This window comes from Anser cygnoides, chromosome 2 (genome assembly GCF_040182565.1).
Source record: "Anser cygnoides isolate HZ-2024a breed goose chromosome 2, Taihu_goose_T2T_genome, whole genome shotgun sequence".
Classification (NCBI taxonomy): Eukaryota; Metazoa; Chordata; class Aves; order Anseriformes; family Anatidae; genus Anser; species Anser cygnoides.
Window position 1 is genome coordinate 53,646,436 of NC_089874.1, and position 13,777 is coordinate 53,660,212.

The 13,777-nt window shown below is 44.4% G+C and overlaps 1 long non-coding RNA gene across 3 annotated transcripts in view; it reads right to left on the minus strand.

The window, feature by feature from the left end:
- The window catches only part of LOC106041719 (uncharacterized), a 200,995-nt gene that overhangs the window by 13,117 nt on the left and 174,101 nt on the right, over positions 1-13,777 (minus strand). The window lies entirely within an intron of this gene.

The window sequence follows — 13,777 nt, forward strand, 5'->3', positions numbered from 1 at the left end:
TTTGCTCATAGTTACTGTATCTTTCAGCTGGCAGAAGTGGTCATAAATACACTCTACTTTGTGCGTACCTAGGGCAGAGAGGCAAAAGGGGCAACATCATTAGGACTCTGCTGATCATTAGGTCTCAGCACTGTTCTCCAGGAGTATTATCTCAAGACATCTGATCTAGCTGTACTGAATAACCCTGGGAAAATAAAAGCTCAGAAAAGGAAAACATCAGTGGTTGAAAACAGTTGCATACAAGATGTATTAAAAAAGTAGGCTGGATTTGGCACTGGCATAATAAAAAGGAAGTTTTAGTGTACCACTGAGAGCAAATAGACAGCAATGAAAAAGCCCTTGGCCCTTTGGAGTTAAGGGCCTTATGGCAGCAAGGTCTGGTGGGTCCAGGGTGGGATCAGCAGGAATGAGGTCCTGAGGTATGATGGACTAATCCCAGATGCAAAGTCAAGGGAGGTGTTTCCCCTGAATTCCCACTAGTGGGTGGATTTGGATCTAATTCTGGTTCTACTTTTGATTTGGTAAGGAAATCCATTCAACCACTCTGTAAAATGAGTGTTATTCTTGTCACATGCAACCTTTAGACAAGCTTTAATGGAATTCCTCATATGTTAGCAAGTTCTTCGTCTCATGAAGACAGACTGCACAGACTTTAATCTCCAATCTTCTGTTATGCAAGGTGTGGTTTCTATCCAGTTCTGGATGAAGAGTACAGAAGGAAAACAGTCTGTCTGCTTTGATCCTTGATTATTGCAACTCTTGGCCCAAGATGGTTTCCCAGAAAACAAGAGTATTACAATTAGGCTGAAATTAACTTTTCTACCTATCTGTCAAAAATAAGTAATAATTAAAAAGTTTGTGCAAAGTTTAATTACCTTAATTCAACAATGGTGCAATAAAGCAAGTTACATTTAAGTCATACTAAATGCCATATTCCTAATTTTCCTCCTTTAACATTCCTTAAAAGAGTGCAGCAGGGAGGGAATACTCTTATCATTTTCCTCAGGACCTTTATAAATCTTTATCAGCTAATGTTTTAATGTTTATCAGTTAATTATAGATCTTTATCCATTTAATCTTTAAAAATTAACCATTCCAAATGCAAAAAGTATTACCACATATTCAAACTACTGAGCATTAATATGTAAAATTCCCCCCAAATGTTTATTTTTAATATTTTAATTTTTAAAAAAATAGTATATTAGCAAACACCATCAACATCTTATCTGCTCACATGATGGCATCACGCTGTGATTAAAGCCCTTGATTTGAAACAGCCAAGGGACTGGCAGCAGCCTTAGAGCTGTCATCCTGGGACTGAAGGCTTTCATGGGGAGGGAAGGCGAGAAGGAAGGGTGAAGAGTGGAGGAAGTACACGTCTTTGAAGAAAGAAAACAACGTCATCAAGTAAAATAAAAAAGGCTGTGCAAATACATACTTAGCATCAGAGGAAGAAAACATGCTTTCCTGTATTCATGCATAGGAGATGTGACTGAACAGTGAGTAATGACTTAATGAGCCTAAGCAAAAAAAGTTCCAGACCTGTAAAAAATATTATTCCTAACAAATATGAACAATTGAAATTGACCTTCCCTGGTCACTAAGATACAGGTGAGAAGAAACCCAGACTGCCCACATCGATGTACGTAACACCTTCCTTCAGAAGGCCCTGCACAGGAGAAAATGCCATCAGCATGTTAGCTGGTGGGCAGGTGTTTGCCTACATATAGAGAGAGTGGTCTTTGCTTTTTAACATGAAAAAGCAGATAAAGATCATCAGATTATATGCCAATTCAGGGTGAAAGGAATCCAGGAGACCTCTAGACTAAGCACTTGCTCAAGCAGGGCCAGCTGTGGGATCAGACTGGGCACTGCCTCCTCCTTCCTCCACCTGCCCCTGGAGGACCATCCGGGGGGAAGTATGTTGCCCACCACAGATGATAATACAGGAGTCAGCTTAAAGGCCTGCAAATAACGTCTCAGTAACATTTATTTGGAGGATTCATGCAGTGTAGTTACTGAAGTTTAATCAAAGCGGTAGCTAATTATTTCACTGCTGACCACAGCATAAGCCTCCTGGAAGCCTTATCCATTGAAATTGAGCATCTTATGAACTAGAAGATGCTACCCCCACTGGTGTATCTCTGCTCTCTCTGATAGATTTTTACAGAATTGTACTTACTTCAAGTTTAAATTATTTCAGCCAATTAAGTTCCATGAGTTGTCTTTCAATGGTAAGTTCTCCCAGAATTAAATTGATTTTTCTATCACTTCAGTTGCTAGAGGTCATAATCAGGATTGATAACCGTTCTACTAGACACTGCACAACTTCCAAGAGTTATCCTGTCTGGAGATCTGTGCAATCCACACTTTTATTTATTTTATCTAACATAAACAGCCATGCTAGAGACCATGAAGAGAGTGCCAGGTACTGAGCAGGTTTGTTGCAAAGCCAGCATGGTACGTTGCTTGATTCAGCAGTGTGATGAACACCAGGAGCATCTTCATTTGCTGAGGGAGGACCCCTCTGTACTAATATAGGGCAAAAGAATCACAAGCTGCTGGAGTACAATATACCGATGTAATTAGCTCGCTTGTAGGTGGCCCCTTGATTTCACTAATTGCTGCCAGTGATACCCTCTGGCAGCTCACCCAGAAGGGAGCAGCCACCAAGGCAAATCCCCAGGCCCTGTCCCTGCTGGCCCCAGCCAAGTGGCAGCATCCTGCCCTCCCACTCCTCTGTGGGGCTGGCAGAGCCAGCGTGACCCCCACTGTCCCCACAGCCCCTGCATCCCCTCCCAGCCACGCTGGTCCAGCAGGCATCCTTCCCCCACTCCTTCCCCGTCCCTGGGTGAGGCTGACAGCCCAGGCACGCTGCCAGCAGCCCAGGCACGGTTACGGTCACACATGCTGGAAGTTGAGAGAAAGCTTGTGGAATTTATTTTATTTTGGGAGGTGGGAGAGGGGGGGAGGGGGACTGGAAGGCTTTTAAGCAGTCAAGGCCTCTGACAGAACAGGATTGAAAGCTATGCACCATATTCCATATAATTCAAGGCTGGACTGCATGCATGTGTTATTAGTTCTCAAAACCATTGTGTACAGCAATTTCTCCATCCCCAGTGAGCTTTTCTGGCTGCGAAGCCAAAGGAATAGTTGGTACCAGGCCAACGGAGTTTAGGAATTTTTCCTGAAGAAGGGAGGGAGGGAGGGAGGAAGTGGGGGGGAATGTGGGGCACAAAGCAAGAAGGGCTCTTCTTTGAGTGCACAACAGCCTCTGCTGATGTTTCCTAAAGTTTCCAGGGTCTTACGCCCCCAAACTCTCTCACTTCCCCTCTCTCCAGATCAGGGACAAATTCCCATGTGGTCTGTGGTGTCCATCCCTTGCCTCCCAGGGACAGCTATTGCATGGCCACAGGACAGCGGCAGCCAGGGATGCTCTGACAGACTCACGGGGTCCTCACAGATCAGGAGAAATCCGTTACCACAGCTTTGACAGATGTCTTACACTCATCTCTGGAGCTTAGGAGGGAGGTGAGGGAAGAGGAAAAAGGAGGAGGAGGAAAGCTGAAAGCCTTTTCAAAGACTATTGAAACTGAGGCTTTTTTTTTTAAGCAAGCAAGAAATTAAGGTGGGGAAAATACTTTAAAAAAAAAAAAAAGTTTATAAATTTGTAGCTTCACTTTAACCACAGCTTTATTTCTCTGTCTGTCTCACACCATGTTTCCATTATTGTCAGGAGAATGAACTGCATGCATGCCAAATCAGGTCATTCACAAATATAGAACGAACGTCTGTCATTACAGATTTACCACTCCGACTACAGCATATCCCTTCTGTCTATAAAAATCCCAATCCATTAGCAGGGCAAGCTCTCTACATGTCAGCCCTTTAACACCCTGTGCACCTCAACAAACAGGAGGTACTGCCTTCCTTCAATAGGCGAGCCTATGCATTTGTTTAAAAATTATGGCAGGATGTGTGGGTCATGTCCATCAGCTCTATGACAAAATCAAATTTCTTCACATGGAAATTTACAGCAGGATGAATCGTGGGTGAGCTTTGCACAAATTCGGGGTAAGGCCCACAGCCAGAGGCACCACCACCCTCTCACCTTCCTTGGAGATGACGTAAGGTCTCCAGACCATCAGGTCTCTCTGCTTTAGCCTCAGAGCAGCTGGTGCGTGGAGCAGCACATGTCAACCTAGGCATTAGGTGCTTCCCTCTACCCGTTCAGCTTCAAGATGCACTGTCTAAATACAGTCTTGCAAACAGCTCTGCCATCATACAGAACTTCAAAATGACCCCGGGGATTCTTCAAAACGAATCATCACCTCTGTGCAGGAGCTGATGTTCACTGTGAAACACTGGCAGTCAGTCAAGGACCAAATTCATGCTGGACAAAGCAAGATTTTCATGTGGGGAACTTAGGCAGGGAGAGACTAAAGTCCAAATTTCCAGACTTCTTAGGAACTTGACCTGTATCTTGCTGAAATGCCCTTATCTTGTTGAATACATGTTTTTTTTTTTTTTTTCCAATTCATACAGGAAATCTGAATTGGAGCCCATCTTCCAAGATGTCCTGGTGAATAAACAGGTCTCTCCTCTCTGATCACACCAAATTCTCACAGCGATGCCTTAGTGCAAAGTACTTGCTCTCTATATTGGAGCACACAAATGGTCTTTCAACAAGTACCCTAGTTAGAGAAAACAAATACAGACATTAATAAAAAGGGGCAATGCATTATTTTGTCCAGGAAATAAAATAATTCACACACACAAAAATAATAATCATGATAAAAAATGGATGCGTATACAAACCTGTGCTGCAGAGGCAGTGCCGTGTGTCATACATCTAGTTTGAAATCCAAATTTAAACTTGAAAACCTCCATGGATTTATTTACCATCATGGAGAGCAATTAGGCTTTCTCCAATGGACAAAGGATTGCTGTTAGACTGTCACAAATGCTAGTATTCACAGTTCAAACAGCACAGTGGATAAAGCACCTGTTTAAAGCACCACAGTTAAACCTTTGTGCATTTATAGTTTTATTTTTGAGCTTCAAGGGATTTTTCATTTTTAAAAGGAAAAAGAAGAAAGCAAGAAGCCTGGGTAAAGTGTGCATTTACTGATGACAATGCAGCTGACAATGTACAAGATTCCTGTTAAAGCTAAGCCTCTCTACAAATCACTTATAATCTAATAGGCAGACGTGCAGAATACTGAAGGGGAAGGGGGTGAGCAGAGGACTCAAGAATTTACTAAGTTTGTTCCATTTCCTGAGGAAATCGCAGGAGAGCTGACTCTTTAACAGGGATTAAAAAGGAAAGAACAGTAGCATGGCAACTAAGGAGGGAGGCAAATACTGCCCCTGGAGAGAGCATTACAGGAAAAGGCAAGGGGAAGGCAAACAGCCGCACTGTTCCCCGGGTAGTGACACTGTGTACAGCCATGTGTGACATGGCCTGAAAAAGGCCTTTGGTTCTCCTTCTCCCCTTTAGTTCCTGAATGTCAGGAATTAACAGCATGGTTGCTCACAGTCATGCTGCTCTCCCACCAGCTGATTCATAGAGAGCGATGGGTTTCATGGCAGGGCATATTTCATAGGTCCCTACACATGGACACGGTAACCTCCATGAACACAGACCATGAAGCAGCCACAGCTCTAGATTCAATGCTCAGTGCTGGGGAGAGGAGAGGAGGGCAGAAAAGTTGTAGCAATGTGCCCCAGCAGGATTCATTGTTTTTTCCATCCTGATGCTTGCCAGAGGAGAAGAACTCCAATACAAACACTTCGTAGAAATGAAATTAATAAACCTCCTTAAATATAATAAGGTCGTATAATAAAGACACCTCAACTGAAGAATTCAAAGGCTGCTCTGTGTTCCGGGGGAGAAATACAACTACAAGGTTATGAGTGAAGGACAAAACTGTCAGATGAATCGTTGTAAGTCTTGATTTTGCACTTCCACACCAATGCTACTCTGACATGAAAAGCTTTGGAAAGCCACTAAACTTTAGATTGCTTATCATTATCCAGGTGTGGTTGTCTCACCCTGATGGGCAGCTAAACATCAAAACTGCTTTCTCACTCCCTCTCCTCAAGGAAAATAGGGAGAAAACACAATGGAAAGGGCTCAAGGGTTGAGATAAGAACAGGGAGATCACTCACCAATTATCATCACAGGTGAAACAGACTCAGCAGAGGGAGATTAATGTAATTTATTGCCTATCACTAGCAGACTAGAGCAGTGAGAAACTAAAAGCGAACTAAGAACACCTTTCCCCCATCCACCTTCTTCTACATTAACACACACACACACACACCCCCGAGAGGTGCAGGGGAACGAGGACTGGGGTCTGCGGTCAGTCCCTGAGGCTTCGTCTCCGCCGCTCCCTCACGGTCCCTCTCTGCCCCTGCTCCCCGTGGGGTCCCTCCCACGGGATGCCGTCCTGCCCGAACTGAGCCTGCGGGGGCTGCCCACAGGCAGCAGCTCTTCAGGAACTGCTCCCACACGGCTCCGTACCACGGGGTCCATCCCCCAGGAGCAAACTGCTCCAGCACGGGTCCCCCACGGGCGGCAGCTCCCCCCAGACCCCCTGCTCCTGCGTGGGCTCCTCTCCACGGGCTGCAGCTCCGGCCCGGGGCCTGCTCCTGCGGGGGCTCTCCATGGGCCGCAGCCTCCTCCAGGCCACATCCACCTGCTCCACCGGGGGCTCCTCCACGGGGGGGCTGCAGCGTGGAGATCTGCTCCGTGTGGGACCCATGGGCTGCAGGGGGACAGCCTGCTCCACCAGGGGCCTCTCCACAGGCCGCAGGGGAACTGCTGCTGCGTGCCTGGAGCGCCTCCTGCCCTCCTGCTGCGCTGACCCTGGGGGCTGCAGGGCTGGTTCTCAGTCCTCGCTCTCCCGGCTGCTGTTGTGTGGCAGTTCTTCCCTTTCTTAAATCTGCTCTCACAGAGGCACTACTGGTGTCACTGATGTACTCAGCTCTGGCCAGTTGCAGGTCCCTTTTGGAGCTAGCTGGAGCTGGCTCTCATCTGACATGGGGCAGCTTCTGGACTCTTCCCAGAGCCTCTCTGCAATCCCCCCTGCCACCCTCCCCCACTACCAATACCTTGCCATCTAAACCCAATACACCCTGTTAAACAACAAAGTAGGGTAAACAATACTAGTAAGCTATTTAAGCCAGCCAGCTGCAGCAGTCTAAGGCTTATGAACATAAACAAGCCCCTAAACCAACTGTAGGAGCTGTTCCACCAAGATAAATGGGTGCTGCCTACAGCTCATGACAGATGGTTTTAGAGCAGGTCCGGCATGTGGTATCTACACAGCATCTTGTAGAATATGAGAAGCAAGTTCTCTTATACGCAGTTTGCTCCAGCTGAAGATTTTATCACCACATCATCTTCTGATCCCCAAAGGTGAAAACAAATCAGTGTCCCATTTCCCCCTAAGTCGCAGTGACACACTTCCTCAGAAAGACAGGAGTGGATGGTGAAAGTCTAAATTCTTTTTCTTTATCAGGCATAGATGTTTTGGTTAACTTCCAAATACCCCTGCCTAAGAGCTGCCTCTCAGTCTAGCATAGTCTCCCACTCTTCATTCTGTCCCTCAGTGATGCCATTAAGGGTCTTTCCCCATGCCCCAAGGCCATGCAAGTAACTTTGTTGCAGGTTACAAATAGAGAGGGGACAAAAGTGGAGAATATGTCTGTATGTTAAACTCACACCACCTGGCCGGTCTTCCTTGACACGGTTCTGAAAGGACAGTTTCTAGCAGTGGGTGTCTTTGCAGCACCCTCAGAGGATGCCCAGAAAAGCAATATTTTGTGCTGGGGCAATGGGATGTGTGTTTGCTAGGGACAGGAAAGAAGATGCCCAGCTCATTTCAGATGCTAATGATGTTCACCCAGTATTAGACCAGGTCAGCAATGAACTTCTGACCTAGAAGGGAAAGACTCTGCAGCCTGTTTTCAATCCCCTGAGCTGCTCAATCCCATGATAATGTCATTTCTGAAACAGCGCCAATGGAGCATAAAGCAGCAGGCAGGACAGAAGGCATCAAATGCTAATAGCCACTCCTTCGCAGAAGAAAGAGACTAAGCCCTGGCTTTGAAAAGCACTCAGCCCCCGCATGCTAAAAAGAGGTATGCCAGAGAGCTCTACCCTAGTGTGTGCCAGAGGACGTGGGATAGCAAATGCACGTGTACCTGTGAATATGCTTTTTCCGAGTGCATGAGGAAACCGTTTGTTCCCAGGATTTCAGAGGCACAATTAAACCAGACCTTTATTTCAAGGGCACTGCCAAATAAGTGGCTTGTTTGAACTCGACTCAATCAGGAATTGAAAACAAGGAAAAGAAAACAGGAGTAAGAGACCGGATGAGGCTCTGCAAGAGAATTGAAGTCTGACAGATTTATGGAAACCTTGTTTCCATATGGATCAGTACAGTTGCCTCCAGAACTCCAGAGGCAGCAATCAATGAACACAATGCTAGCTCCGGCGGATGTCTGCATGTTTAAAAAAATACGTATATGTATTTTTACATAGAGGCTAAGTAAATAGAAGTGAAGATCTCCAGTGGCTTCCTTGCTCATTTGCCACAGCAGGCATCCCATGCTGGGGGACATGGGACCCTGTTCTGATGTACAGCTGTGCTGGTGGGAGGAATCAAAAGAGTGGGCTGATTTACTGAGTTATGAGACAGGGACATAGTGTGCATGAAAATGAAAGGAAATGTAACCGGACAGGCAGAGAGCACAAGGCGATGGGGGGCGGGTGGGAAAAGGCAGCGTCATTAGGTCTGCAGTTGTACAGTTACAAAGTCAAATGGATTTACACTGCAGGCTAGGAGAACTCTTGTTTTGCTGCTGCGTAAGTACCAAACGAGCTGTAACTCTACAGCACTTAAACACCTGGTAGTGATTGGAGTCATGAAACACTACTGTCTCCATAAATCACTCTGCGTGTGTGCGTACACACACATATGTACATCTGAGAACTGTTGGTCTTCAGCAAAGAACTGCGATGAGGATAAATTTGAGAGTGGAACAAATTCTGATGACGTCGGTGGTGTAATACTGAGAACAAAGCTGAAAAGAGTCATGGTGTTCTTCTCTGTCAACCACGCTTGGAGGGATAAACTGCAGCCAAAAATGGGCATGGCCTGCACTCTTCCTTCAATTGCCCTTTTCTGAATCCAGCATCTGCACGCATCAAAGAGGAAGGAAATTACATTTCTACTGTCTGGACTGCTGAGTAGAGGAAAAATCTGCAATTGAAGCAGAAGATTAAAAAAAAAAAAAAAAGTGGAACTGATAATTTCCAAGTAGTGTAAGAAATCAAGTTTTAGAGAAATGCTTCATCTTTACAGGGAAAAGCCATTTCTCCTTTAGCTGGGTCTTAACCATGCCACCATTCCCCACCCTTGGCATCTGGCCATCCTGCAGAAGAGGAAGTGCTGTGTCTTCCAAGAACACTTCCTCCTCCTGATTAATTCAACAGTTCATCCATGGCTTTCCCTAGAGTTTTTCCACAGAAGCAGCCAAGTTACCCTCAGTGATAACCTACTACACCCGGGCTCCATACAGATTGGAAGTCGGGTATCCACAGCCGAGTTAGACAAGTAAGCAAATCTGACAGTAAACGAAGCACAGGGAATGATGCACATAACACAAAACATACACTAAGTAAGAAGGCACCCGGGCATACATTTGTTTTGCATAATGCATTCAAGCTGTTACAAAATGCAAACCAAACCAAATGAATCTGACCAATCAATATCAATATCTCTGGCCAGTGACGGAGATCTTAAAAGCTGTGACCCTTCCCTTGCCCAGTACTGGTGAGCAAATTTCAGTGGCAGCTGAAGGGGAGACAAAAGCTGAGAGGGACATACTGAACACAGTGCTGTCCCTCAAGAAAAAAGCAGAGGGTCTAATGCAAGGCCAATGCTTAGAGATGGAGTTATGGCAGCCAACATGAGATACGCTGGTTTCCACAGGAGGTATTTTACATACTTTAAGGTAACAGATGTCCAACAGATAACAGAGTTTGAGACTTCAGAGAGGTAGGATGAACTTCTTTAGGTATAGGGAAACTATCTAGCACCCACAGACCTTATTTTTTTTTACCATGAGAAAAAATGGGAATAGTTGCAATTCCCTTCCTCAAAAGCATGTCGTGAAAATGATACACTATAAATTGGGATATGATTCTGGTTATGGGGGCCATAATGATAACCAGGAATAAGAGATAGGCAGGCACCCAATATATCTCTCTAGCCTATATAAATGTATCCCTGATGGCAATGATCATGAATAACTTACGAACTGTCAATGCATTTGCTCTATGAAAATACCATGAGTTTGCCTCACCATAACCTTCCAAAGTCAATATTCATGGGCAGCATGGATCTTCCAGTTCCTAATGGAGAAATTAGCTTGTAGGTGCATATATGACAGGGAGAGAATTTAAAGTATGGGGAAAGAAAAATAGGGATTCCCACCTGTATTTCAACTGAAAGAAGAAACTTAGATTCCTTATATTGAATTGCCTTATGCGGTGCTGCAAGATGCAGCATTGTAACTGTTCTGAAAGTGGATCATGCTAAATGTGTGACAGCAACACATGCATATAAACACATATAGTGACAAGAGAAAAATAATCCATATTTTTGAAGTATCTCCCTTCCTTGCCTCCACAATTACATTTACATATGGTGGTTTTGCATCCATCCAACTCAAACATTTGCAAATGGGGTGGACCCTAAGGCTCTAAGATAACCCGAGTGGAACAAAAACATATGAAAGCACATGCAAATGCTATGGTAAGTAGCATATGTTTTAGATACTGCTGAGGTCATATGTTGATATGAACTAACACAAACCTCTGCTTTTTATCATAGACTACACTCGCTACACATAGGTAATCTATATAAAAATATGGTGTGGTTTAGATCCCTATGAAACGCATGTCATTTGCACATGGCAAGTATTCAGAGAGAGCGAAGGTTAAAGACAGAACATACGTGAAATCACTGCCACAAAATTATTTTCTCTTTGTAGCAGCCTCACCTACTTTCCCTTCATCTGACAGAGCACATCAGGTTCTGCTACCCTTGTAATGTTCCAGTTGTTTTTAAAAACGCGTTATTTACTTACTAACAACTGGCTATAGGGAGACCACATTTTTCCTTGAAGCCTGGGAATGTTAAAGATGGGGGCAAATCACAAAACAGGGAGCTGCAACCCAGTGCTATCTAAGGGAGGGAGGAAATGCAACTTCATGAAAGCAGCATCATTTCCTCGCTCAGGGCTGCAACTCGCCTGCATCACTGTGTGTATGCAGTTCAGTTCAGTCAGTGGAACTTGCTCAGGTCTAACAAACAGAATTTGACAGACTTTTGCTTCAAGAAGGATTTTTTTCTTTGCATGCTGCAGAATATCACCCAAATAACTTGAGTCGATTGCAAGCAGAATTTAAATTCCAGATCCAAACAGCTCCAGCCTCCGTAGATATTTGAGCCTAGCTCCAAATCTTTTATACTAGTCTGTGCTATAGTCAGAGTAGTACAGTGAAATGGAATCACTCGATTTGTATGGAGCCCTATTCCACTGGAAGAAGACGTTCTGCAAAATCAAAATGTTTTTAAGAATCAAATAATCATTTGAAATGACAATTAGGAAGAAACACAAGAAAATATGTGACAGCCTCCAAAGAAGCCGTTTAGACATTTTTGAGTAATCTGTGGTCTTCAGACACCTTGAACATTCTTTGCGAAGGACCTTGTGTTTCTTGGGTTTTCCTGCTCTGCAGAACAACACTAAACCTCAAAATCCTTAGTGAAACACCATATGCATCTTCTAGCCACTTCTAAGAGAAGAGTGAGTAAAATACTGCAATGAACAACTTTGTGTACACTTGTATAATATACAAAACTCTTGGAACAGAACAAAATAAATTAATGTGACACTACTGGAATTGAATGAAAGATCTTTCACTGCTTTGAAGTTAGTAAGAGGTTATATGCATTTTTTAGCTGAGGTTATGTTACATGAAGCCATATTTAAGCATTAATTCAAATACTCATTTTTCATTTAGGAGGGATGGACATAGGCCTCCTGAAGCAATATTCAGAACACCAGTTTTCCAAAATATCATGCTCAAATGATTCCAATTGCACTTTGCTAACCCCTACTATTCAAGCAGTCCAGCTTACATACAGATGTGCAGCATAAGTGACAGCATTTTAGACTGCTTTCAAAATCCTTTAAAAAATACACACAGGATTCAGCTTAAGCTGTAATGTTTGCTTACTGTTTTCCAATCAGCTCTTCAAAACTGCTTTTTTTTTTATTCAATGAATGGGCAGGGACAGATCCTCAGCTAGTGTTAAACAGCACCCTTTTTTTTTTGGTCTTCAGTCAGTTTCACTTTTTTGGCACCCCAGAATGGTTCCAGAGGAGGCACAAGCCCATGTATTGGCAATTTAAGCCTATTGACAGTAGAGTCTGCTTTTCTTAGTTGCTTTTTGCAGACTCTTTCGAAGCAGTCCACAGAGCCTCTAGGGACTGACAGACCACAGAGTGAAAACCACATTTCAGTAGAGTAGCACCAATTTACAGCAGATTAAAACCCCAGGTTTTAAAGCTGGCCAATGGCAACCAAATTAAATAGCTGAACAGGAAGCGCTGCAAGAGAATTGCACAGCCAGCATACGGTGGGCTTTGCCCAGCTCAGGTTTATGTTGGAAGGGTGAAATGTTGTTCCACCCCTCTTCTTGCCTGGGGCAATAAAGAGTTCCTGCAAAATTGAAGCTCTAATTTAAAACAAATTTGAGGCATAGCCATTTCTGGCTCTCACTAATGCCTACGATCTCCAACAGAGTTGCAAAGAACAGCCCAATACAGGTAATGGTCTTAGGTTTATGGCACTTCGTGCTGTGAAGGCAGCCTTTGAAGACATGAGCCAGAGCATGCCACAGTGCTGAGGCTGCACAAGAGCAATGAAATGACAGTGGTGTCCAGAGCAAAGCAGGAGACCCTTTCAGTGCCCTAAAGCTTCAGAAAAGTCATCTGCAGTGTTTGCTGATGAGTTCATGTCTTGTCAGGGACATAGGTATGGGATCCACATTTTGCTCTCCCCTCTGTTTTTCTGTGCTCAGCCTCACAGGCTGAGGTCTAGTCTACCACATCGCTGTTACCTTACAGCTTTTTCTTGTTACCAGTTTTGGCAGTCCCCCTCTGATCCTGGCCAAATCCTATGGCCAGGTCTAGTTTCACAGCATCAGTCTCTGTGTCTGTCTTTCTTTTCACAGTGGCAGGGGGGCTAGCAAGGCTAATTCTGTGGGGCTGGCTTCTTAATTATTTGTTTTAACCCTCATCCTTCCTTCTTTATGACTGGCTCTGGCTCCAGCCTGGCATTTGGGGCTCCAAACTTATGTTTGCTTACACTTGACTGCTTGTGGAGGTGCATGATCAATCTTCGTGGAGGGCCTGAAGTACCCAAAGGGAAACACAAATGAAAAAGAAGCTATAGCAGAAAAAAATCACAGGAGAAATGGAAAAGGTGAAGCATCTTTGGAGGAGGGAGATTTAGCTGCAAGAAAGGTAAAAGACATTGTTAGAGGGAGTAGAGCAGCAGCTGTTGCAGAATTGAAGCCTGCCCTGTCCAGAAGGGAGAGGTTTGATGGGATGGGGAAGGAGACATTTGGGTAGGGAGGAAGTGGAGAGGTGGGAGAGGTAATCTGACAAGGGACAGAGGGGATCTGTGAGG